The following is a 25,119-nucleotide window of genomic DNA, read 5'->3' on the forward strand; positions in this document are numbered from 1 at the left end:
AGTCCAGTTTTGAGATAACAAGAGCCTGGACTAGTATCTGTGTAGCCTGTTTGTTGAGGTAGGGTCTGATTTTCTTGATGTTGTACAGAATGAACCTACAGGACCATGCAGTTGTTGAGATGTGGTCTGTAAGGTTCATGCTGTCATCAAGAATCATCCCAAGGTTCCTGGCCGTCCTGGTTGGCTTGAGTGTGGTTGAGCCAAGCTGTACAGTGAGGTTGTGGTTGATTGAGGGACAGGCTGGGATGACGAGAAGCTCAATTTTTGCCAGGTTGAGCTTAAGGCGGTGTTCCCTCATCCAGACCGAGATGTCTGACAGGCAAGCAGAGATTCGTGCAGATCTCTGCATAATTTCATAATGCTTTTTTTATTTACTGTATTGCTATGTTCATCAGTGAAAAATACCCTAAAACAGCAGACCTTTTGTAATTCCAATCATCTGTTTAGTCAGAGCCAAGCCGAGCACAGGGTGAAGAAGAAACGTTAATTGTGGTAGCTGCTCTAAGGAAGGAATAAGGACGTTTTTGGTTATGAATGGAGCCAACACCCATGGTTATCAGATTTCACAGCTTAGGGACTTAAGTCCTGAATTTGATCAAAAAGTGATGCTATGTGGTATTCTAGGAATCCTATCTGGGAGCACTACACAATAGGATGAGTTTGCACCTTAGGCGTGAGCAATAAACATCCTGAAAGACAACTAAATAAGACAACCAATTAGACGAACAAAATTTTTTTTGAGTGGCATATGATCATGAACCCTTATAGACCATTAGCATCCAATTTTAAGTGTGTACTACATGCTCTATACTGAACCTTGAGTATGTACTGCACTTGACTGCACTCTCCATCATCTCCCTCCCTCACTAAACAATCCAAAGACATTATCTGCTTTCGCTTATCTCCCAGACAGTCTCAGGAATTTACACAATGCCCCAGGAGGCCTACCAAAAAGGCAGACCTCCTCCTGAATTAACCTGTACAAGGACCATGTGTGTACATGTGAACACTGATCTTTATGCCCTGAAGGTCAAACAAAAGTGGAAGACCAAACTTCCCAGAGAGAATATACTTTCTACCTCCTATTTCCTATCCTGTCACCTCACCCTCTTAACCTAAGGCATACACAATTGAAATCTGTTTTAATTGTTTTTAATCTGCATTAAAAACAAGAACTGCGTGTACCTTGCAGATTTACAGTAGCACTCAACTGGTCTTTAGGTCACATACTCTATTCCCCTGAAGCAATAGCCCATATACTGAAGAAAGCCATAAAATATTTTTGCAGGCAGTTGAAAGACCAGGAGGAGAGCCAGGCAAAGCTTAAATCAGTAGAGAGTTTCCTTTTGATTACATCAGCAGTGTCTTGTTTAGGCTTAGAACGTGGTGTTCTCCACATATTTAACAGGGCGGCACGCTCTCCAAAACTCCCTAAGAACAGATAACCTGAAGGTGCCTTGGGATGTAGGCATTGTAGTTCCACCTGTGCTCGTGGCACTGAGGTCGTCTAGCCTGTCTCACCACATGTTTTGAGCTTCTGTTCATTACATGTAGAGAGAGAATATGGTAAATGGCACACTTAGATAGCGCTTTTATCCAAAGCGCTTTACACTGTGTCTCATTCACCCATTCACACACACACTCACACACCAATGGTAGCAGGAGCTGCCATGCAAGGCGCTAGCTTACCATCAGGAGCAACTTAGGGTACAGTGTCTTGCCCAAGTACACTTCGACATATGGAGACACCCGGGCCGGGAACGAACCGCATCGAGCCACAGCCGCAACAAAGAATATTTGTTGCTGTTTGACATGAAATGCAGTTTTTTTTTAACAAGACTATTCAGGAAAGGCACATCCCACACTCTACATCTCATTAGTTAAGAGGAATCACTCAGCTTGTTTTATTTTGGTTCCATGCTCATTCACTGGGGAGCCAGAACCACTGGATTAATCTGCATCATTTAAAACTGGACTGACCTTCTGGGATCCCAAATTAAACAAACACACCATTAATCTGCACATTAAGGTGGTGACAAAAAGTGTTCTGGGTTTGCTTTTATTTCTCAGTATGAAATTATATAACGTCAGAATTGTTAACTCACTGCTATAGCTGTGGTTTAAGGATGACTACAGGAGTCTGTCAAAGCAGCAATGTCCACAAGGAGCTAGGAAGGCTAATAGAAATGTAAAGCGAAAGAGAGAGAGAGAGAGAGAGAGAGAGAGAGAGAGAAAGCCAGGGAGGGGAAATAATAAGCAAATGAGATTTAGGCTTTCAAAATATCCATTTGTAGAATTGTGCACGAGTGACTGCACAGCGCCGTCATGAGGTGACACCAGTGTTCACCAGGCAGGGCAATGCCTCCTGCCTGAAAAAGATGCCCACAACCCACTAGCAAGACAGATGCCAAGCAATTAAATGGAAACTCGCTCGTTCAACAGTCACAGTCTGGAACCGTTTTAATAAGCTGGAAACTATTTAGAAAATGGTTGATGGTTCAGATGCTGATGAGAAAACAAAGGCCTGCATTGTAAAAGAAAGAGTGCTTATGTTTGCTTCATCGATCAGCTCGGCTGCCAAGACGCCAAAAGAGTAGGGCGACAAATCCAATTGCTGTCCAAAGTGCTTTTGGTTTTCCACCCCCTACTTTATGAGGAAAAGAGAAAAGGAGATGAGGTACAAAACGGATGGCATTTGTGGGTTTAATCATTTTACATGCCAGGTCTGAAGGGTCTCCGAGGCTCATCAGAGTCCATTTATGATAACCCTACTAACGCAACGCCAAAGGATATGTAATTATGTAATTATGCCAAGAAGCCAAACTTGGTCAAAACCACAGCAGATTCCTATGCTGGGTGTGTCAGTTAAGACAAACAAAATGGGATCTTAAAAAAAAAAAAGTCACATAATAAAATTAATAGTCAGCCTACGGCCAGGGCTGCAATTATCAACACACTGAGACAGGAAGGCAGCTTCCTCTTCCACGATATCTCCCAGTCGTTTGCTAGTCATTGTCCATGCATGGTTACGTAAGCTTTGCCTGACTGCAGAAGAACAACCACGTTGATGAATATCTGTCCCCCTGAGCCAGTAGTGCTTACACAAACAGTAACACGTAACAACTTTCATAGCTGATCAGTGAGAGTGTTTTCACACCTACCTTGTTTGGTATGGACCAATCAATCTTTTTCTCAAGTTCGATTTGTGCTCACCAAAGATCTGAACCTCATTCCTTCAAAAAAAATTGTGGGTCTCCTCCAAGTGAACTGTGGTTTAGTTTGTACAGCTTTTTGACAGCCCACACCAAAAATGACATGAAACAGACCGAGCACTTCTGTCATCACAGTAAAGTTAGTCTACCGATGTGTGAATGGATTGCACCAATGCAGGCACATTCGCCACATTCCTGGCCAATCAGGGAACACCAAAACAATTTGGTGCATCTGAAAATCGCAATCTGAAACCAACCAAACTATATGAAATGAAGTTAACAAACTAGGTGTGAAAATAGTCTTGGGAAAATGTGTGTCCAGTTTGACTGTACATTCATCAACCTTAAAATGTTACAATGGAGACCATTTGGTTATAAGTGTACTTTGGGTTATTAGACATGTCCGATGAGATACGAAATTTAGAGAAGTCCGCCTTCTGCTCTCGATTTATCTCTTGCTTGCTCCATCAAAATATCTCCACCTCTCTCTTATCCTCATTCTCTCCAGAAGGGACATGAACTGCCCTGCAAGCCCTCGCTTCATATATCGCACCCGTTGCCAGCCTTGACATGAAAGTCTGTTGCATTCAGTACTCCCTGAAATTTCTTCCATTCTACTTGTGAGCCCCCACCCCCCCCACCCCCCCCCCCCACCCCACACACACACACACACACCTGAAAAAGGAGATAGTACACATCACAGATCATGTTTCCAGGCAACCCAGGCCACTTCAAATGATGCATTCTTATAGCCAGCAATACTTTAGCTACAGAGGAACTGTGACTGCTTTAAGCATTCTGGTTAGGCTTGTATTTATTTATTAGTAGTGAACAATTCCTCATAAAAACAAATGACTCTCCTAAGAAAGGGCTAAGGAAGCGATCATTGTATGCTCCTAATAACCAACACATAAACTCAAGCAATGCAAAATAAACCGTCACCACCAGGATTTAATACAGCAGTTACAGTAAGAAAAGGGTCTCTTTCCGAGGCCTCCCAGGTGGTCTGAATATGTTTTGTGCTTCACTGCTTAAAGCTGGTAATGTTTTTCAGCTTGTTAAAACATCAAGTGCATCACATGATATTAGAGAGAGAGAGAGAGAGAGAGAGAGAGAGAGAGAGAGAGAACACACTCTTAGGAGCTCTCCTTAAGGTGCCTGAGAATTTACAGCTAGCACCAATCCAAACTCTTCTTTCCAAACACGACATAAAGGTGATGTAATTAAGTTTTTTGTATTGTGAACAGAAAAGCGCTATTGATGCTAATAAGAAGCATCCATGCTTCATGCTGCTCGTCGAAACTGCATCTGACCAAACGAAGGATGCAGCAGTGCTTTCAGCAGTCTTTCGCCCACATAAAGCGAGAACAAATAAAATCAATGGGCCTGGTGAATTCAAACTGCTCTGTTTTACAAACTGCACAGCGGAGTCTGGTTGACTGTCTCTGCTGTCTCATGTCTCCCTGTTATTCTCTTTTCCTCGCCTCTTGTATCCTATTTCTCGTTCTCATATTTGTTTGCTTTTGCCATTCCTTGATTTGTAGCCATAAACACGCTGGAAGAGTGAAAACAGAGGGGTGTGAAGTGGAGAGGGCAGGACATTGATTTAATGCCATCCATCAGCACTGTCATCTCGGCGGCGATGTTTCCTCTACACAGCCCTGAGATTTTAACAAGCTCAATGGGAAAAACAACAATTTCAAAAGACTACACCCATGATCATCAAACGGAGAGTTTTCACAGCACCCATCATTTAAACACCTTTTTCCAGTTATATTAAAGTTAAGTAGAGTATATAAATACATTTAGGCGCTACTCTGTTGCTGTTTTGATCTGGAGACGTGTGTGTGTTGAGTGCATCAGGACCAAAAATGCTGCTGTTAGATATTAGACTGAGAAATGTTTGGCCAATGAAATGTATGTATTGAATGAAAATGTAAGTAAGGAAGAATTGGTGCTGAAAAAGGGAGGCACTTCTCTAGTTCGGTATCTCAGTTTTAAACAAGATGAAAAACAGAGTTGTAAAACATGGGTTTTTAAATAAATTGTAGCTAAATTGAGAATTACTTTTTAATCTTACCGTTACACTTTCATCGGAAATATGTAAAAACAAGGATGTACTTTTGGTGTGTTATATTCAGCTCTGTTTTTCCACTACATTGTCTTGTAGTGCACTATGTAGAGTGTACAAAAGAGTGAACAAGGCAATTATATTATACCTGAGGTAAACTGAAAGAAATTCTGGCCTTATATTGTTTTTAAAATAATAATAATAAAAAAAAGGTCTCCTGAGCAGCACAACAGAACCCTATCATCAAGAGTTTGAATCCTAACAATGCCATAGCCATCCCTGACCAAGAAACCAAGAGAGCAAAACTGTCTGTGCTCTCTGGGAGGGAGTGATGGCATGCTCTGCACTAGCCAAATGTTGCCGTCTGTGAGCTCATGTATGTGGAAGTGGGTAGATAGCATTTCTCCCCTGTGACATACAGTGGCAAAAGCTTCACGTGTCTCAGTGGAAGCATGTGTTAGCCTTCGCCCTCCCTATCCCTGTGTGATAATGAATGATTATGGGTGGGAATTGGTAAATGTATTAATGTCACACCGCATGTTTGTAGCTACACCGTTATGTCAGGTGTTGAGGTTTGGCCAAACATTATTTGCTCCACCACTACGAATCTAATTGATGACCCCTAGACTACAGCATGCACTGATGCTCTGTTAACTGCTGTAATCTGGAAGAGAGGAAACAGGCAAGGCTGGGAAGTCAACAAAGAGTTTAAACTAATAAGCAACATCTTACTGCAGTCACCCACCTCTAATGACTTTGATGTAAACAAAATTAGCAGCTCGTTTGAAAACAAGGCACGGCCCGAAAAAAGGCGGGGAAGGGCAAGGGGAATAAAAAAAAAAAATCCCTGTACACATGGGTAAATGTTACCCACAGGAAAAGAGCGTTCCACACTGCAGATGAATGACTCACGTATGCAGAGCGAAAACATCAAGAGTCACAATGCTGCAGCACTTCCACTCCTCTGAAACAAAGCTGACTCTGTATTCCACACTGAAAGCTAAAACAGTCATTTCTCCCTCCATCACTCCTCCTCCTGCATCGCGCCTCTCCCTTCGTCCTCCTCTTTCTCCCCATCTATGGCGCAGTGCATGGAAATCTAGGGATGGGCTTCTTGAAATTTTACAGGAATGTTTGTATAAATGATGGCATTTTGAATTTAGCATTAACGGCTGCCATTCTGTCAACTGAAGTAGAAGCATCTGGTGCATGGGGAAAGGACAGTGGAAGGGAGGAAGGAGGAAAGGCCAGGAGGAAAAAGCCCCTAGAAAGACCACAAACATGCCATGCCAACGGGGCGAGATGTTTTTGATAAGGCATAGATGTTAATCCTGTGGTGTTTTTCCCCCTGTGTTACCCAACATAACATAATAAATCTAAGCTGGATTAAGTTTGACAGGCAAATCATGGGGAAAGGAATTTCAGGATCGACTTATTTACAAGCATCTACAAGTCTCTGTGAGCAAAGCAAATAGCAACGGTAAACAGAAGAGACAGTTGAAAATTCTGCCACTGTCAAAAGCATGAGCCAGTGACTGGTGATTTGTTCAAAAGTGATGGACAGTTTCATCAGCATGGCTTGCTGGACTGTGTTTTAATTTTAAATGCTTAACCACAGAACCTTCCTGTGCACCTTGCAACGTAAAACACAGCTGCAATGTTGAGCACAATCTTCATTTTAAATGATGTAATGCCATGCCTGAGATGTATTTATTTTGGCTTAATGCACAATTGCAGCTAGCAAAGACAGAGGAGTGAAAGCATTTATGAAAATGGCAGACAGTACCAATCCGACTGATACCACAGATCATGTACCATCTACCCATTTTATAGATTTTAAAAAAATATATATAGCTTATTAAATAAATGTTTTATAAAAAAAGATATATATACGAAGTAAAACACAGATCTTTAGATCAATATTCTTGAGGTTTTGAATGGTTAAGACTGCAGATTTACACTCTACTGAAGAGAAAAAACGCTAAGCAAGAGCTTCATGTGTGCATGTGGCTCATAGTACAGCATGTTAGTGGCCTGAACTGACTTGACAAAATATGAATGAATGAGAGAAATATTACAGGTTGTACATCAGTGACTGACATCAATACTGAGGATTTAGAATTTCTTATCATAATGAAATTAAAGGAAAATTCAAAAGGAACATGATTCAGAAGGAACTGCTTGATTTTATTAAAAGTCAACACTGGCAAAATCAATTTGTAGGCTACAGCTAGGGCTTGGCGATACGATATCAGGATAAATGATTAGGCGATACACTTTTCTGAGATATCATTGGTATAGTGATGTATTATTTTTGTTTTAATAATTACTAATTAAATGGTACCGAATGGATGCCGTTGTTTTGAAGTCATTGTTTAACTTAATCTATTTTTTGTCTTTGTAGGCATTAAAGAGCCAATGACAACATCAAAGGACCTAGAGGCCTCTCTTGCATCAATAAAGTTCACAGATCATGACTCCACTATCAAAAGACACTGGGCAAAAATGGCATCCATGGAAGAGTGGCCAGGTGGAAACCTCTGCTAACCCAGAAGAAAATTAAAGCTTGTATGAATTTTGCCAAAACACACATTGATGATCCTTAAAACTTTTGGGAGAATGTTCTGTGGATTGATGAGTCGAAGGTGGAACTGTTTGGAAGACAAGAGTCCCATTACATCTGGCATAAACCAAACTCCACAAAAAGAACATCATACCTACAGTCAAGCATGGTGGAGGAAGTGTGATGGTGTGGGGATGCTTGGCTGCTTCAGGGCATAGACAACTTGCAATAATTGAGGGAAACGTGAATTCTGTTCTCTACCAGAAAATCCTAAAGGAGAATTTCCAGTCTTCAGTCCATAAGTTGAAACTCAAACTCAACTGGATTATGCAACAAGACAATGATCCAAAGCATAGTAGTAAGTCCTAGAAATAAGTGAAAAACTGATGGCCAGTTACTGGAAGTGTCTGGCTGCAGTAATTGCTTTTTAAAAAGAATTTTAAGCTTAAGGGGGAAATTAGTTTTTCACATTGGAGATTGGTGTTGGATAACTTTTTTGCTTCAATAAAAAAAATGTAAAAAATAAAAACGGTACTGTGTGTTTACTAAGGTTGTTTACTCAGGTGTGTTTACTGTGTTTAAAACTATTTAGCATGTGATATACACAAAAAACAGAAGAAATCAGAAAATACTTTTTCACAGCACTGTACCCCCTTTACTAGTGCCAGGATAGCAGAACATGAGCGCTGAAGCCACACTGATGTTCACACTTATCTTCCTTCTTGTTCTCATGCTCTTCCACTGCACTCCTCATTTTCTTAGGCTATTTTGTAAGCTTTCTGTTTCCTGTTCATTTATAGTGCTCTCTTTCAATGGGCAGCTCCATACAAATTAACTGATGTTTTTTTTTTAATGATTTAAAAGGCTTGTGCCATGTTCTTGAGTGTCTATAATTTAAACTTTTTTAATATCATTATACAGTATCTCACAAAAGTGAGTACACCCCTCACATTTTTGTAAATATTTGATTATATCTTATCATGTGACAACACTGAAGAAATGACACTTTGCTACAATGTAAAGTAGTGAGTGTGCAGCTTGTGTAACAGTGTAAATTTGCTGTTCCCTCAAAATAACACAACACACAGCCATTGATGTCTAAACCGCTGGCAACAAAAGTGAGTACACCCCTAAGTGAATATGTCCAAATTGGGCCCAAAGTGTCAATATTTTGTGTGGCCATCATTATTTTTCCAGTACTGCCTTAACCCTCTTGGGCATGGAGTTCACCAGAGCTTCACATTTTGCTACTGGAGTCCTTTTCCACTCCTCCATGATGACATAACGGAGCTGGTGGATGTTAGAGACCTTGTGCTCCTCCACCTTCCGTTTGAGTATGCCCCAAAGATGCATGCTTTGCCAGTCCATGACCTTCACCCTCAGCTTCTTTAGCAAGGCAGTGGTCATCTTGGAGGTGTGTTTGGAGTCGTTATCATGCTGGAATACTGCTCTGCGGTCCAGTCTCCGAAGGGAGGGGATCATGCTCTGCTTCAGTATGTCACAGTACATGTTAGCATTCATGGTTCCCTCAATGAACTGTAGCTCCACAGTGCTGGCAGCACTCATGCAGCCCCAGACCATGACACTCCCACCACCATGCTTGACTGTAGGCAAGACACACTTAACTTCTTTGGTCGACCATGGCGAGGCCTGTTCTGAGTGGAACCTGTCCTGTTAAACCGCTGTATGGTCTTGGCCACCGTGCTGCAGCTCAGTGTCAGGGTCTTGGCAATCTTCTTATAGCCTAGGCCATCTTTATGTAGAGCAACAATTCTTTTTTTCAGATCCTCAGAGAGTTCTTTGCCATGAGGTGCCATGTTGAACTTCCAGTGACCAGTATGAGGTTGTGTGAGAGCGATGACACCAAATTTAACACACCTGCTCCCCATTCACACCTCAGACCTTGTAACACTAACGAGTCACATGACACTGGGGAGGAAAAATGGCTAATTGGGCCCAATTTGGATATTTTCACTTAGGGGTGTACTCACTTTTTGTTGCCAGCGGTTTAGACATTAATGGCTGTGTGTTGAGTTATTTTGAGGTTACAGCAAATTTACACTGTTACACAAGCTGTACACTCACTACTTTACATTGTAGCAAAGTGTCATTTCTTCAGTGTTGTCACATGAAAAGATATAATCAAATATTTACAAAAATGTGAGGGGTGTACTCACACTGTATATACTGTGTGTATATATATATATATATATATATATATATATATATATATATATATATATATATATATAAAAATCACTGAATAGGTGGTATTTTAAATATGATTTTATCTGCACAAATTATTTTGTGCATGTAGTAAATACTTGTGTCTTGAATACACTCGAATTTTTCCATTTCAGACATCCATTTAAATCTTTAAAGGTAGACATTTACGCTTAAAAAAATTTACATACTGAGAGTACATTTGACTACTTCTATTTTTGTTTTATATTATTTTTTTCCCAAAAATTATGTACTTGAAATTAAACGTTTTGTTTATACCAGCTGGCTAAAACCAGTTACCTTGCTGACATCACTCTTAGTAGCTGTGTTGGGTTAATTCAGCTGCTAATTTGTTAATTATGATATTTCAGGAAATGTGTTTTTTAATTAATATTTTGAAAACAAAGTGCCTTTACTACATTTATTCTTTTTAAAGAACAGTAACAAACGATAATGTTCTATAAGCAATTTAATGAATTATCTTTTTCTGTATAGAATTGAACAAATTATTATTGTTTCAAGAACCTCAGCTTTCTATTAGCACTTTTATTTTTCGCTACATCAAACTGATTTTTTTTTTTTAATTGATCAAAAAAGTCCTCGAAATCATTTAAACGTCAAATGTTCTCTAAAGGATGCAAGTAATTTCCTATTCAAATATAAATATACTTTATTGCCGTATGTTTATTAAATATTTTCATACAATGGAGACAAAAAATAAATAAATAAAATAAAAAGATACCCTACAGAGCCGGGTCACTCTGTAATCCATGCTGATTACAGAATTACAGAGCTGACGACAGTCACAGAGACACACTTTACTTAATACTTACATACAGGCCCTTATGCACATAATGAGCTGAGGTGTTCTTGCATGTTGTGTTTACTGCGCACACACACACACCACACGCTTAATGGTATTTAGTAATTGATGATGGAGGCCGGATTTCAAAGGCTTTGCTGTGTGTTTACCAGCACTAGCATGCACTCACTCTCTCTCCTCCGACACAAGTGGCAGAAGAGATGAAAAGCTGGCTAATATGCCTCTGCCCCCACTTTCCCGACAGCGACAGCTCACTCCAGCCTCCAATGACTACAAGGGGCTACAACCACCACACAACAGGGGCAGCTGGGCGGCCTAAACAAGCTTAGCTTGACACAATAGAGCAGGAGCGCCTTCTGACTAGGCTCATGTGAACTGTTTCTAAAAGAACTGTGTCAACGCTTCCTAAAAGAACACTACGTCAAAAATGACCAGCGTGTGAAATCTAGCATGAACAACAATAGCTAGTCCACATTTAATTTATCATTAGCAATGTAAGCATTTCTGAGCAAAGTATTGCTTTGTTTCTGGGTACAGTCTGAACTCCAAACCTTCGGGAGCCATTTCTAATCACACCAGAGAGAATTGTGCCATACAAGCAGGCTGCACACAGACCACACAAGGTGACGGGAAACAAAGAAGCTCTTAGCCACACTTGGCCTGACTTTTTCACTCACCACAGGCAATGGACACCGGCATGGTGCTTGATGATCTGCCACAGTAAATGATCAAGCAGACAGCAGTGTGTGCGAGTGTGTTTACACTAAGAGTACAGTACATCTTTCTCAGGCATGCCTCTCTGTCTCTCTCTCGATCACAAGCTGTCTATATCAAGGCCACACGCATACACGCAGTACAGCAGGTTAGCTACAAAAAACTGAGCACAGTGTGATTTAACATCATATTGGTGATTAGGGTTGCAACTATCCATTTTGCTTTTTCCAAATGTTATGCAAAATACTTCCTCAAATATGCTACAAGGATAAAGATGTAATTCATTTTTTAAAACGAATTAATAAAAGAAAACCAGCAGTAAAATGCTCATGTGAAACATCACCCCATTCCATCTAAATAAAAAGCTTCAAACTTAAACTGTATATTTTAGCACCTTGTTTACAACATAGTGTAGCTAGCAAAAAAACATAAGTTTAAAAAAAAAAAGATTGTTAAATTACATTTCTAATGGACAGCTAATTTGTTTAATTCAAACGTTTTCCCATCCCATTAGAAAATATTCATTACTTCCAACCAAGTTAACAGCATGTTAATGACTGTTTTGTGATATAAATGATAAGTGATAAACGACAAGATATAGGAATAAATCATAAAAGAAGCTCATACTTTTATTAGAGCATGTGCAAACAAAGAGTTTCCACTGATTCTATTTCAGTGACTCTGCAGGGCTAGTTAGTGAACCAGTACAGGAAAACGTTTAGGAAATGCAGAAAAAATGTAATTTAGAGGGAAAGTGTTAAATAGACAGTGGATGCTGAGAATGTGAGAAAAGAGATGGCACACCTCAACCTTGGCAAAACTCACCAGGTCAATGTGCCAAATGGTGATTCCTACGGAAGGAATCAAGGAGCAGTTCACTTGCCGAGGGGTGGGGGTGAGGGGGACACAGCAAGCACCCACAGCCACCTGTGTCAGTTTGACCAGGTGCTGACAACCCCCTAACAACCCCCCCACCCCCCAACACACACACACTCTCAGGAACTGAGGGGATTGGAGGGAGGTGGCTTTAGGAGAAGATAACTTAAAAAAAAATATATATATATATATATATATATATATATATATATATATATATATAGAAACATTTCTGTTTTTTCCATAATCACTGTGTATGTAATCATGTTTGAGAAATGCCCATTCAAAGTCCTTTAAATCTTTGAGAAACTCCACACTCACAAAAACATACAACCAGATCCTGCATGTGATGAAACACCTGGTCTGCAGGACGCATCAGATGATGGTAAACAATAAACTCAAACATCTATGCTCTCTGTTTCTCCCAGAGTGTGTACAGCAGAATTTCAGTTAGCTGAGTAAATACACAGGGTTTTGTGTGTGCGAGTGCTTTTTCTTTTCTTTTTTAAATAAAGTTCTTCCATCCACTCAACATCCACAAACTAACAGAGACAGTAACTTGTCAACATTTTTGTCTTTTAGAGACAGACACCTAAACGTTTGCTTATAAACATGTACGCACGCCCACACCCTTTTAATCAGATAGAGTACACAAGCATATGCCTTGTCTACCACAAGACGGAACGAATGCACACAAACAGCAACTTGCTGTTTGTAGCAAACTACAACTTATTTAGCTGCGATGCACAAATCCAAACTGCACCTTATTTAGCTCCAACACACAGAAACCGTTTAGTAAATCGAGACAGATAATACAGAACTAAAAATTGATGTTAAAATAACATTACGCTATAGATGTCCAACTACTATACATGTAATGCAACATCTGTGCATGGTATAGAACAGTATGCTTCACATGGTCACATTTTTTAATTTATTTTTCCCTTGGGGCAAAGCCTTTTCTAGGTTCAGAGTGCAGTTAATAACACGTCATTATTTAAGCTGGAAACAACACAGCAGCTGCATTCTATACACTACAAGGGGAAGGAGGACTGCAAGAAGTAGCATGTAATCACATTGGCAATGCTATATACCACACACACACTCTCTCTCTCTCTCTCTCTCACACACACACACACACACACACACAAGAGAGAGAGCAAGACAGCTAGAGAGAAATAGACTGACTCTGAGCCCAGAACACTCAAGAGCTCGGAAATAGTATTTCCCCAGATTTTTATGGACGTGTGTAAAGAATGACAAATGAATCACCGCTTCAGTATAACATTCACACTCTAGACAGCATGCAGCTCTGCACCCTACACTGCCCCACACAAACACCCTTGAGGGCATACTGTGTGTGTCGTTGTACTAAAGGCTGAGATATAAAGAGCAAGAGAGAGGGATAAATAAATAAATAAACAAGTAGGAGGTCTGTGTCAGAGTGATTTGTCATTTGTTCTGACGACTAGCTAAAAGACTCATATTCAACTTTGCACATATGTCAGAGGTGTAATAACCACACCGGGGCCATTTTATCACATTTAAATGGACCCCTACATCACTGTGTTCGCTGTACAAGCAGCCCTGTACTGCCCTCTGACTGATAACATCCACAGCTCAGACAAGCCAACAGAATCCAATAAACCCAATCAAGCAGAAAAAGCCTTCGTGCCTGAGCCAATCTCAATCCCCATTTACACCTCGTACGAACATGTGTTTTCACTGAATCCATCACGGCTGCCGTTAGGGAGCAAGTACTCATATACAGAATACGTCATTACATTATTCCAATAAATCATGGCAAAAAACAAAACAAAACTGGATGGCTCTTAGATCAAAACTGTGCAAAGAAAACATGAGCGTTGGCTGTGCAATAATATCCGGTAAGACTTTTTCTGTCTGTTTATGCTGACAGTTGTCTGACATCCCATCTTCTATTTGCAGTGTTTTTGTTGTTGATTTATGCTTGTGGTTAAGAGCCAATTTCTGACTAAAGACTTGCAGACAGACCGACAGACAGTCAGAGATAAAATAATGAAAATGACTCAATTTTGACCAAATTCTGCCAGTAATATACTTTGACATCTCTACTTTAAGAAATATATTTTACCGAAACAAAATGGCAATGTTTTATTGACGCTACTCACTAACCTTGCCTTGGCGATCTTCCTGCAAATATCATATTGGGTAAAGAGCTACTTTAATAATTGCAGTCAGTCGGTCTAAAGATGTTGAAAACCTCGCTCGCCAAGTGTGCTTTTCAGTGCCGATCAAGTTCTTGCATAGTTTCGTACCATAGCAAAATGGACATAATTGATTAATTCAATTTGTAATCAGTGCTTGGTCCTGCACCATCACATCATCACAGGGCTCTACCAAAATGACCGTGTGCGACTGTGAAAAGATATTTAGGTGCCCCAGTGCGAGTGACCCGATTGAAGCTCGTTAATACTTGTATAAATACAATCGGAATTAAAAACTACAACTTCCAAATGCATCTGCACTTACATTCAGTTACATAATAACGGTTACAGTGATTGGCCTCTTGTCATGCCTTCGGTCAACCATACACGCGTGAAAACCTTGTGTGTGACAATGGCATCGTTTTAGTCGGCCTGAATGAAATGAAAAGCATAAAATCTTACTTTCAACTTTTTTGTGTGTGTCTTTTGCCCCCCTAAAATGTGAAAGCTGTAGTGGGTAACACTAAAAGCATGTATTTTAAAGGTAATCTGTAAATACCCAAAATATCATTTATTTAAAGGGGCACAAGATCCATTAGTTCCAAGTTCGTGCCCCAAAGTAAATTACAAATAATTAATTGGACTCAGTAAGACAGTATTTATACAGTATATAACAGTTAATATGCCGTATCACAACTGTACACCTAATTAATATTCATGAGCCAAGCTGATAAGATTTATTTTGTTTCAAAGAACAGGGAAAACGGTGTTTTAGTGGTATGTGCCTTTTAACAGTTGATAAAGTTATGAAAAGGAACAATAACTGTTGTCATTGAAGGCACCCTAGAAGGTACAAAAGCTGCGTTTGATACCCTTGGCACCCCTGACTGGACAGAAAAATGCATTGCATTTGGCGCAGATGGAGCATCTGAAAATATGGGCATACATGGTGGAGTGATTGCTCCTGTGCAGAGGAATGTGGGAGAGCATGTGATTCCTATCCACTGCATGCCACACAGGTTAGTGTTTACTTTTGAAAGGAATGCAACCTTACATTTTTTCACAATAGGAAAATGACTATAAACCGTCTGCCATAATATTCTTGCGATTCATAATGTCTTCAAAAACGGTCTCTGTACTGTTACACATGATTTGCAGATTCATAATGGAAAATTTCTGTTTTTTGTTGGCTAGGTTATAGCTGGCGATTCTCAACCTGCAGCACATGGCAGCAAAAGTGATCTCCTTCATCTAGTTTGGAAGACATAATTTTAGTCAAAACGCAAGCTGAATGTCCTTGGAGAACAGTTTGGTGTAGGTTTGCACTCCTTCCAGTGTGAAGGGCACAAGATGGGATTCCTCATATCCACAGAGCACTCAGTACATTTCTTAAATCTGCTTAAATAAATAAATAAATAAATAAATAAATAAATAAATAAATGGAGACCTGCCATTTTACAGACAGTGGTCAGTATGCTGTCACCTTCCATCACATGGAACACCTGGCCTGATCTTCTACCAATACTGGCATACTAGGTTGTGCAAAATGGTGAGTTTCATAATACTTTATATGCTACTTTACAAAACCTGAAGTAGGAAGTTGAAAAAAAAAAAACATTTCGAATATTGTTCCACATTAAATAAGAAAGGAAATGAAGGAAGTGAACTCATGTTCATTTCCTGACTGATGTCTTTCAAGAATTGGCTACACTCAGTTGCATCCTTCAGAAGAATGACCTCATTCTTATTAGGAAGACCATTATAGCTTTAGAGGTCATACATGGAAGACCTAAGTCAGCTGGCATGCTTTGCCAGTTTTTTGGCTTGTCTTCAAGTGCAGGAAATGGATAAGGTCACATTCCAGGCTTGTTAGGATTACAGTAGGGAGTTAGTGAGTCTACTACTTGTACAAGAAAAAAATTAAGATGAGGAACAAGATTAGGAGCAGGACCTGTTATGTGTTTGGATTTTTCTAAACAGTGTGATGTTTTTATTCTCAGACATTGTACATTTGTACAACCTACATCTTTCTTTCTTTCAGGGTGTATCACTGGTTAGTGACGTGTCAGGAATGGTCCAAGCTGGTGGCTTAGGCAAGCATAAGTAACAGCAGCAGATCAGTGCTGTCAGTTTTATTGCTGTTGAGGTCCTCCATGCTCACTTTGGTAGTCTAATAAACAAAGACAGCTAGTGTCCGGCATCCACTGAAATTGACTGTTTCAAAAATATTTAACCATGACACATGGCCAGAAAATGAAGACACACTAGACTATGGCAGTGAGCAAGTGGATGTATTTCTAAATCATTTTCAAGATTTACTGCAAAGGCAAGTGGCTACCATTACAGTTTTAGATTGTGTTAGATGAATCATTAGATGTTTTTTGGATGTCACTATTTATAACTCTGTGCTTTGATTGGGTTAGATGTGGATGCCAGACAAACAAAATTCAAGGATAGTGGAAAACTATGAGGACACTTCAAGATAAGTTTTACTGCAGCTTTTGGCAAACACTGTCCACCAAAGAGTCATACAATGTTGACTACAAGGTAATGTACTCTTGTGTACACCCATTAATACAGTTCTTATTGTAACAGTTTGCCAACTCAGGTTGAATTGTTTTTACTCAGTACAGTTGTTGGTGCTTTCCAGAACATACTGCACCTTGTTGAGATGATGCTGATTCTACCTATATGAGCTGCACAGTGCGACAGAGGATTATCGGCGCAGAACCGCATCAAAAACTCCAACAGAGGCAGTCTGCATGTATCCACCACAGAAGATCTCATTAAAATGAGCACAGAGGGGCCCTCTCTGGAAAATTTTGAATCCAGCAAATGTCCAGAGAACTCTGAACATTCTAGAAACGTTCCATAGTGCAAAGCCTGGCCGACTGAAAAATGCAGCATCCTTTACACAAGCACTTGTACACACAAGTTTACCCATGATTAATCTGAATGGGTCTGGAGTTGAAATCCATGTAAAACTGACACAGCAGTTGACTTGGATGAGACGTAGTACAACTTGCTGCAAATTACTGGGAGGCTCATGTGTGATCAGAAACCAATATTTTAGCAGGAAAGACCCGCTCCCACCTTGCACATACTAGCGCATGTGAATGGACTATAGCAGTGAAAGTCAACAAACAGAAATTGAATCGATTCAGGAAGGAAGGAGCTGTTGATCGTCATTTATGAGATAGAGAATCACCAGCAGATTCTAACATGGCAAAATTAGAAAGAAGACATAGGTGAAAGGAAAGTTAATATCCCCAGATCCATTGTATGTAGGATTTGTTACATTTTGTGCAAGAGGAATGTCAAATGAATGTGTGCATCCTGGTAAAATATCATATCAAGGTTGAATGATGCAACATCCAAACTGGTACAATTATGCTGATAATGAGTATGTATTGCCATGTGAGGACTCAGGGCTGTCCGAGCGCTTGCCTTGAGTTTCTGAAAAATTAAAATCCAAGTGTCCTGGATAGTGCAGGATTAACACAACAAGATAGGCTTGTTTCGTCCGGTTATGATTGATAGTTACTGTGAAGAGCTTCAAAACATTGATGCTTGGACAAACTATCAAGGAGACTGGGAAAAGAATAAGGAAGCTTGTCCATCTGCTTTTTACTTTTCTCTTTTTTTTTCTTTTGCTTTCTCTCTGCTCTGGTGATTTGTTCTGGTTTGAGAATAGACGTATTGAGACTAAAGTTAACGTACCCAGAGGACAGCACTGCATTCTGCCGCCTCAGCTGCAAGGGAAGTCGGCCTGTCATCTGTTCTCAGTGGTTTTCTTTGCGCAGCTCTCCCAAAAACTCAGAGCAAACATAAAGCCACCCACACATGTCTGGTAAGATTATGCTTCTTAAGAAAAACACACTACCCCAAGTGATGGTATAAAAAAATATGCAGCCCCTCCCCCCTACACACACGCGCACACACATACAAACACTTACATATACACCCACCCACACAAAGGAATAAAAACATGTTCCCAGCATCCTCTTGTCAAAGGACTCAACAGTGTCTGAGTGTGCCTGTGCCTACACATACAGACACACTCTCTCTAGCCACACTGCTGTGCAGTTCTCTCATTCATGCTCTCACTACAGTAGTGGCTATAGTTGTAGAAGCTCCTGCGTAATAAAACTACTACACACATACATTATTTCTAATATGCATACCACCATATACCAGTTTCCCCAATCAATATAAATACAAAAGGCACACCAGATCACCAGTCTGAAATATTTAATGTTGTAAGCCTACTCCAGATGCGAATTCGAGGGCATAGTGACATACCCCTCCTTTTACTCTGTTCTCTTTCATAAGAGCTGCTAGCAGTTTTCAGTTCCGTCTTTTGGCACAGAAGCATGGGGCAGATTACATCAGAAAACAACAGACAGACAGTCAGACAGACAGGCCAAGTTTTTCCCCAGTGGAGAAATTTGACCCTGCAGTCCTCATGACCAGTCACCACGACACAACCTTGACCCAGCCAGTGAGAAAGTCTATTGCACAAACCCTTAACGAGATGCAGACACTGGTCACTCTGTTATGAAGAAACTCTTAAGCTCAAATAATAACTCAACAGTTGGACGCAGAGAGTTGCTTTTGTTACAATACTGATAGGAGAAACAGACAGGAAGACTCAACAGTAGAGCAGCTGTGGGCGAGGCGAACAGCTTCGTCAGTATTCAGGACTTTTCGGTATTTTTCAAAATTGTTGCAGTCTGTGTATTGTGTCCCGCTGCTGAGGAATGTGAAAAATGTCCGCTATGCAAAGCCAGAGACAAACTGTCGGTGTTTGGTGGGGGAAAATCGCCTTTGGAGTAACCCTGAGGAGTGCTGGACGGTGTGTGTGGTGGTGTGTGAGGTCATGAGGCTCTCTATGTGAGACCTTGGAGCTCATCATCAAACTGCCCTCCCCTCCCCTCCGCTCCTTGACCCCCTCTTTCCCTCTCTCCCAGTCGGGGGTGGATTAACGACATGCTTGTCTGGAACACAGGGGCCAGTGAAATGAAACCAGTCTACTGAGCAGATATGTGTACACATATACATAAGCATACATGAGCGCACACACACAAATAAACAAACAAACACACACAGATTTTATGACAACACAAGGCCAAAGCCAAGCAATCAGCCAGTTAGCTTGCTGGAGAGAGAATGTAATGTGGATGCAGAGGAAAGCTATCTAATGGCTAGAGCTATTAAATAGCATCTCCAGGGTTTTTTGATGAAAAACATAACAAATGGGTCTTTTGATCATTTCTGACTTTAAACAAAAGCTTCGTTACTAGCCTATTTACAAACCAGGCGAGGGATGGTCTTAGACATGAGTATGGCTTGCTTTGACATCTAGTCAAAATGTATTGTTATATAGCGTGAAGTTGAAAATTAACGCATCGTTTTAGTATAGAGACCAGATAGTAGCAGGTTTACTGTATATCTATATCTATGAAGAAATCAGAGAAAACAAAGAGGATTTTAAAGTCTTGTTCCTACAGAAAAACACAAAGGAAATGGATTTATTTGTTTTCATACACAACTTCTTGCAAAGCTGCTGCACATACGGGTGTGGTTTCCGAACTCCATATGGCTGGTTTTTATTTTTTTGCTTTTGGTTTGTTTGCTTTCATGGTTTTCTATAAGTTTATTTTGTTTTCCTGAGTGCAGAGCACAGAATGAAAAAGTATTCTTCGGCACATTGCGCCAAGTAAAACTCCTTCAAAGACATTTAACATCAAACAAAGTCCTGCAGCAAACAATGAAAATTTTAATCTTCATTGTGCAGGTCATGTTTTTCAATTCGCATGACCTTGTGACTCATTCATTGGCGCCTGAAGCTATATTTACGTACTCTCACACCATGAGTAAATTAATATTTTACGGCAAAGTGTCTGTATAGGCTAGATTATTATAACCATGCATAACCACCGCATATGAGCAAATATACTTTCCTAAGCCACTTTCCACACATCAGGATTAAAATGAGCATATGTGCTGGTTTTAACTTCTATTCAGTACTCAACTGGCATGCATTTATACACATGAAGTATGAAAACCTCCTTCCGTACCCTTTGCAGCAGCAACACGCTTCTCTTCTTTCTTTGTCTGTTCATGTCTATCAGCAGCAGCGTAGCAGATCTAGTCCGCTAGACCAAACCTATTCACACTCCATCCCCATGCATAAAAGCTCACAATTTCACTCCGAGAAGTCGGGCTAGGGGGTAAAATTGTCGGGAGGAAAGAGTAAAACAGAGCAGGAATTAAGTGACGGCAGGAAGGATGAAGCAACGGCCAAAGGGCGGAAATGCAGATCTGTTCACACGCTCATAAACATGGTGCTGTGCATCTAAGCTTGACATTTCTGTGAAATTTTCCAATCAGTACTCTTCCTCATAACGACCTATATGGAAACAATTCCAAACAAAGGTACATTTCCACATTCGAACCACCGAGATGATCAGGAGTTCAGTTAAAGACTTGTCTTGGAGATGATCATAGTCTGTACTAAAGGAAAAAGAGACATTCCATGTGTAAAAGTAATATAACGGGTTCTGTAATGTTGAGACCTTCATAAATGACTATTCCTCCAGTCCTAATGACTGGGTTCAGAAAGGAGACATTACTTTAATTGCAGTTTTGTGTAACAACAAACAAATGGAGACCAAGCAGCCCAAGGACAATGAGTACCGCTCGATCAAAGTCTGAAATGAAGAGGTGTTTCTCCCACACACACACACACACACACACACACACACACACACACACACACACACCACACAGACCCTCATGCAATAAGGAAACGGGAGCAAGCACATGCTAGAACAAGAACAGGAATGCAATCCAATGCTTTAAACGTTCAAACAATACACAATAGATCTACAGTAGAGTAGATAGCCCACATCCCATTTCACTCATGAACACAAGCATGCAAAGAAAAACACAGCGAGCTGAGTGAGTGGACAGCATCTCTCTGTGGCATAATTAAAGAGCATAACTCTCGGATAGAAGCCATCTCCAGTCTGACACAAAACCACTGTGTGCCCTTGAAGAAACATCTGGGCTCAAGAAAAACAAGGCAATTATGTGGACGAGGTGGGAGGAGGGAAGAGAGAAAAGTGGGAAGGATCTGCACTATAGAGTTTGGACCGAGAGCCACTGAGGGGCGGCACAGCCCACAACAAGGCAACCTAGACACCTTCGACAGGCACCACGCTCCTCCTCCTCCTCCTCCCACTTCGGTCCGAATTCATATCTGCTATCTCCTACCTCATCCCATTAGGCCTTATCTTACTCTTGAAACCTCAAGGTTGTCCTTTTAAGTTCTTGTTTGAGTTCACCTCCGTTTTACTTTAGTTTATGTACAGGGTAAATATGTCTGGGAAGTGGTGTTTAGCTCCTCTCCTTTACCCACACCATCTCTTTTACCTGTTTTTTGTTTTCCTCAGCAGTAGTTCAACATGGAGCCTACACACAGAGCACAAAGCCTGTGGTGCCACTTCCCAAAGCAAATTCTGCGTCCCTTTTGATGCTTTGTGGGGAAACTAAGACAGAACAAAAACGCCCTCAGACAGGTGGGGGATGATGACTGGTTCCCGTAAATCAAGCACTAAACACCCATGAATTAAGCAGGACTTTCATAAGGTCCTTTCTGTTGTGCCTACCTGCCCTTTCCATTGTTTTTGGGTGGTGCTGAGGCAGCCTAGGATATAGATGACTCACACAGTCCCTAAAGACTCACTATTCAGACACAACATTACCATACCAAACAGGTGTGCAGGGAAACAGGTGCTGACATGTCTAGCAGGGCCTGCTGGTAACTGCCAGGATCAGCACACAGGGGGGTCCGTGGAAAATAAAAGGCTACATCCATTGCGCTGTTCCTACCCCATGTCCTTCAACACAACTTCTCCCTATACTGACCAGCTCTTGTGCAACAATACACAGGCCTCTTCTTCCAACCTCTCTCACAATATGTATCTGTGGAAGTTTTAATTTCCTCTGTTTGTCTTCTTGCATGTTTGGGGGGGAAATAAGAAGAGGAGGGGCAGAGCTCAGCTCATCTAGCCCATAAAAGAACCTGAAAGGCACTCCTGATGCTCCAAGGCTGGGAACAAGCTCCAGCCTTCTTCTCCACTGCGCTTTTCCCAGCATTCGCATGCACTTGAGAAAGGAAAAGAGGGCACACAATGCACAAGTTTCCCAGACATTCCAAGACAACCCTCAGCCAGATGTGAGGAGACATGCTGGCATCTATTAATGTGAACCAGCCATAAATAAAGGCATGCCGTTTGAGGTGCGTTACACTGTAAAATACAGTAAGGAATTCTAATAACAGTAAAGAACTTTTCTGTTTTTTGCAGGACAGTATGTAATTTAGAAAAGGCATAACTGTTGCATTGTTTGCCACAAACATTTTTCTAAACGTGTGCCACCAAAGATCACAAAGATATGTGTGAGAAAATAAGAGTCCACTATCCTTAGCTGTTGTAACAGCTTTTATGACAGCTTGGTCATAAGTCTCTCAATGGAACGTAGATAAAGCTAGCCAAATATTTACTTGATAACACTCAAACTCCAGCTCAGTACTAGTAGTATTGTAGTAGCTAGTCTAATATTATTGTAACTGTCATATGACTAATATTGTAGTAACAGCTTTTATTACAATATTAGTAATATGACAGCTACTACAAAGTTAGACAAGCTCCTCAGCCAGTCTATGAAAGTGTAGTAATGTACCAGTGGCTGCACAATAAGCAGACATGTACACCAACAGCTATAATAAAAGATCAGAAAGTTGCAAAGTTAATAACCAACTTGCCTGAACGAAAAAAAACTTTCAACTTGTGCACAGTGAAAGACACTCCAACACACACATGCTCTATCTTCTGACCATAAAAATGACTACCTACTGAGTTATGTGCCATATGAGAGATGAGCAGGGCCTAAGATAACTTGGATTAGCACAGCGTTTCATATTACTGGCAAGCTATTCATTACTGACAGCTGATAAAGGAAGAAGTGTTCACTGTTTCAGTGCAAAGCTCAGCAATCCTGACCAACATCAACAAGATCAACAAAACTACAGGCAACTATAAAGCAATAAACTGTCAATAGGTTTCTGTTATTAACGATATAACATTATAACCAATCAGAGCTGCAACAACGAATCGATAAAATCGATAATAATAATCGATTATGAAAATCGTTGACAACGAATCTCATAATCGATTACTTGGTCTGCGCGTGGCACGGGGTACATTTACTCATTACATCACTTCTGTTCCGAAAACAGGCATCAGAGAGGACATACTAAAGTTTTGTCACAAATAACGTACTATACACCTACACAATGCACTATGTACTCTACCATCTAGTGTATGAATTTTAGAAGGGTAGTATCAGGTCAAATGGAACAATAGCGGTTTTTGTACTAACCGGAAGTATAAGCCATTTCCCAGCCGATGGCGCATGACGCCAAACGCACGTAATGTGACGCCGCTAGCTTTAGCAGAATACCCAGAGTCAAGGACAATGAATTTCTTCAGTTTACTCTTTATGTCAAAGTTACCTTTTATACCCAACATGACCTCAGTCACCATCAGACGGAAGCGTAATTGTCAAGTGACAGTGGAAACAAGTGTGTGACTTCCAAGTCCTCTGAGGGATGGGTGCATTTTATATTAAATGCCGCGGAGAAGACTGTAACCTGCAAACTTTACAAAGAGGAGCATGGAAACACGACAGTGATGCATGAGCTCAAACTTGTTCATATCCAAAATGCTCCACTGTGCTCAAGAAGTTGTGGAACTGCTGCGAGTTGCTTAAAATGTTTAGTTTAATTCAAGTTTATCATCATTATATGCTGTATTTGTGAATGCAGTGTAAATTCTCTCATTTATTATTACAGGAGCGATCAATTTGTAATGAGGCTGCGCTGCTCCTCACTCACAATGTAGATCCGGCAATAAACAATGTAGCGCAAGTAAAAACTAATGTCTAATTAAAACGCTATGATCAAAGTAAAGAAGTAAAACAATATGCCTAAAGACAGTGAGTAACAGAAACCATAAGGTGCAGTAAAAGTGAGATATTTTTATTAATTTAGGACTGTAGTTAAATTATAAGTGCATTTTGGGCATCTAACACTAATAATATAAATATATATATATATATATATATATATACACACACACACACACACACATACATATATACATTTATACACACACATATACATATACATATATATATATATATATATATATATACACACACACACACACACACACACACACACATACATACATACATATACATATATATACACACACACACACACACACACACACAATTGGATTAATAGTTGTGTTCATGTAAAGTTTTAGTCTGAAGTTTATATTTGTAACACTCAGTTTGTGGATTTTATTTTAAATAAATGA

The 25,119-nt window shown here is 40.3% G+C and overlaps 1 protein-coding gene across 1 annotated transcript in view; it reads right to left on the reverse strand.

Annotated features, from left to right (window-relative positions):
* igf1ra (insulin-like growth factor 1a receptor) overlaps positions 1-25,119 on the reverse strand; it is a 115,832-nt gene that overhangs the window by 67,221 nt on the left and 23,492 nt on the right. The window lies entirely within an intron of this gene.

This window comes from Ictalurus punctatus, chromosome 4 (assembly GCF_001660625.3).
Source record: "Ictalurus punctatus breed USDA103 chromosome 4, Coco_2.0, whole genome shotgun sequence".
In the NCBI taxonomy this organism is placed as follows: domain Eukaryota; kingdom Metazoa; phylum Chordata; class Actinopteri; order Siluriformes; family Ictaluridae; genus Ictalurus; species Ictalurus punctatus.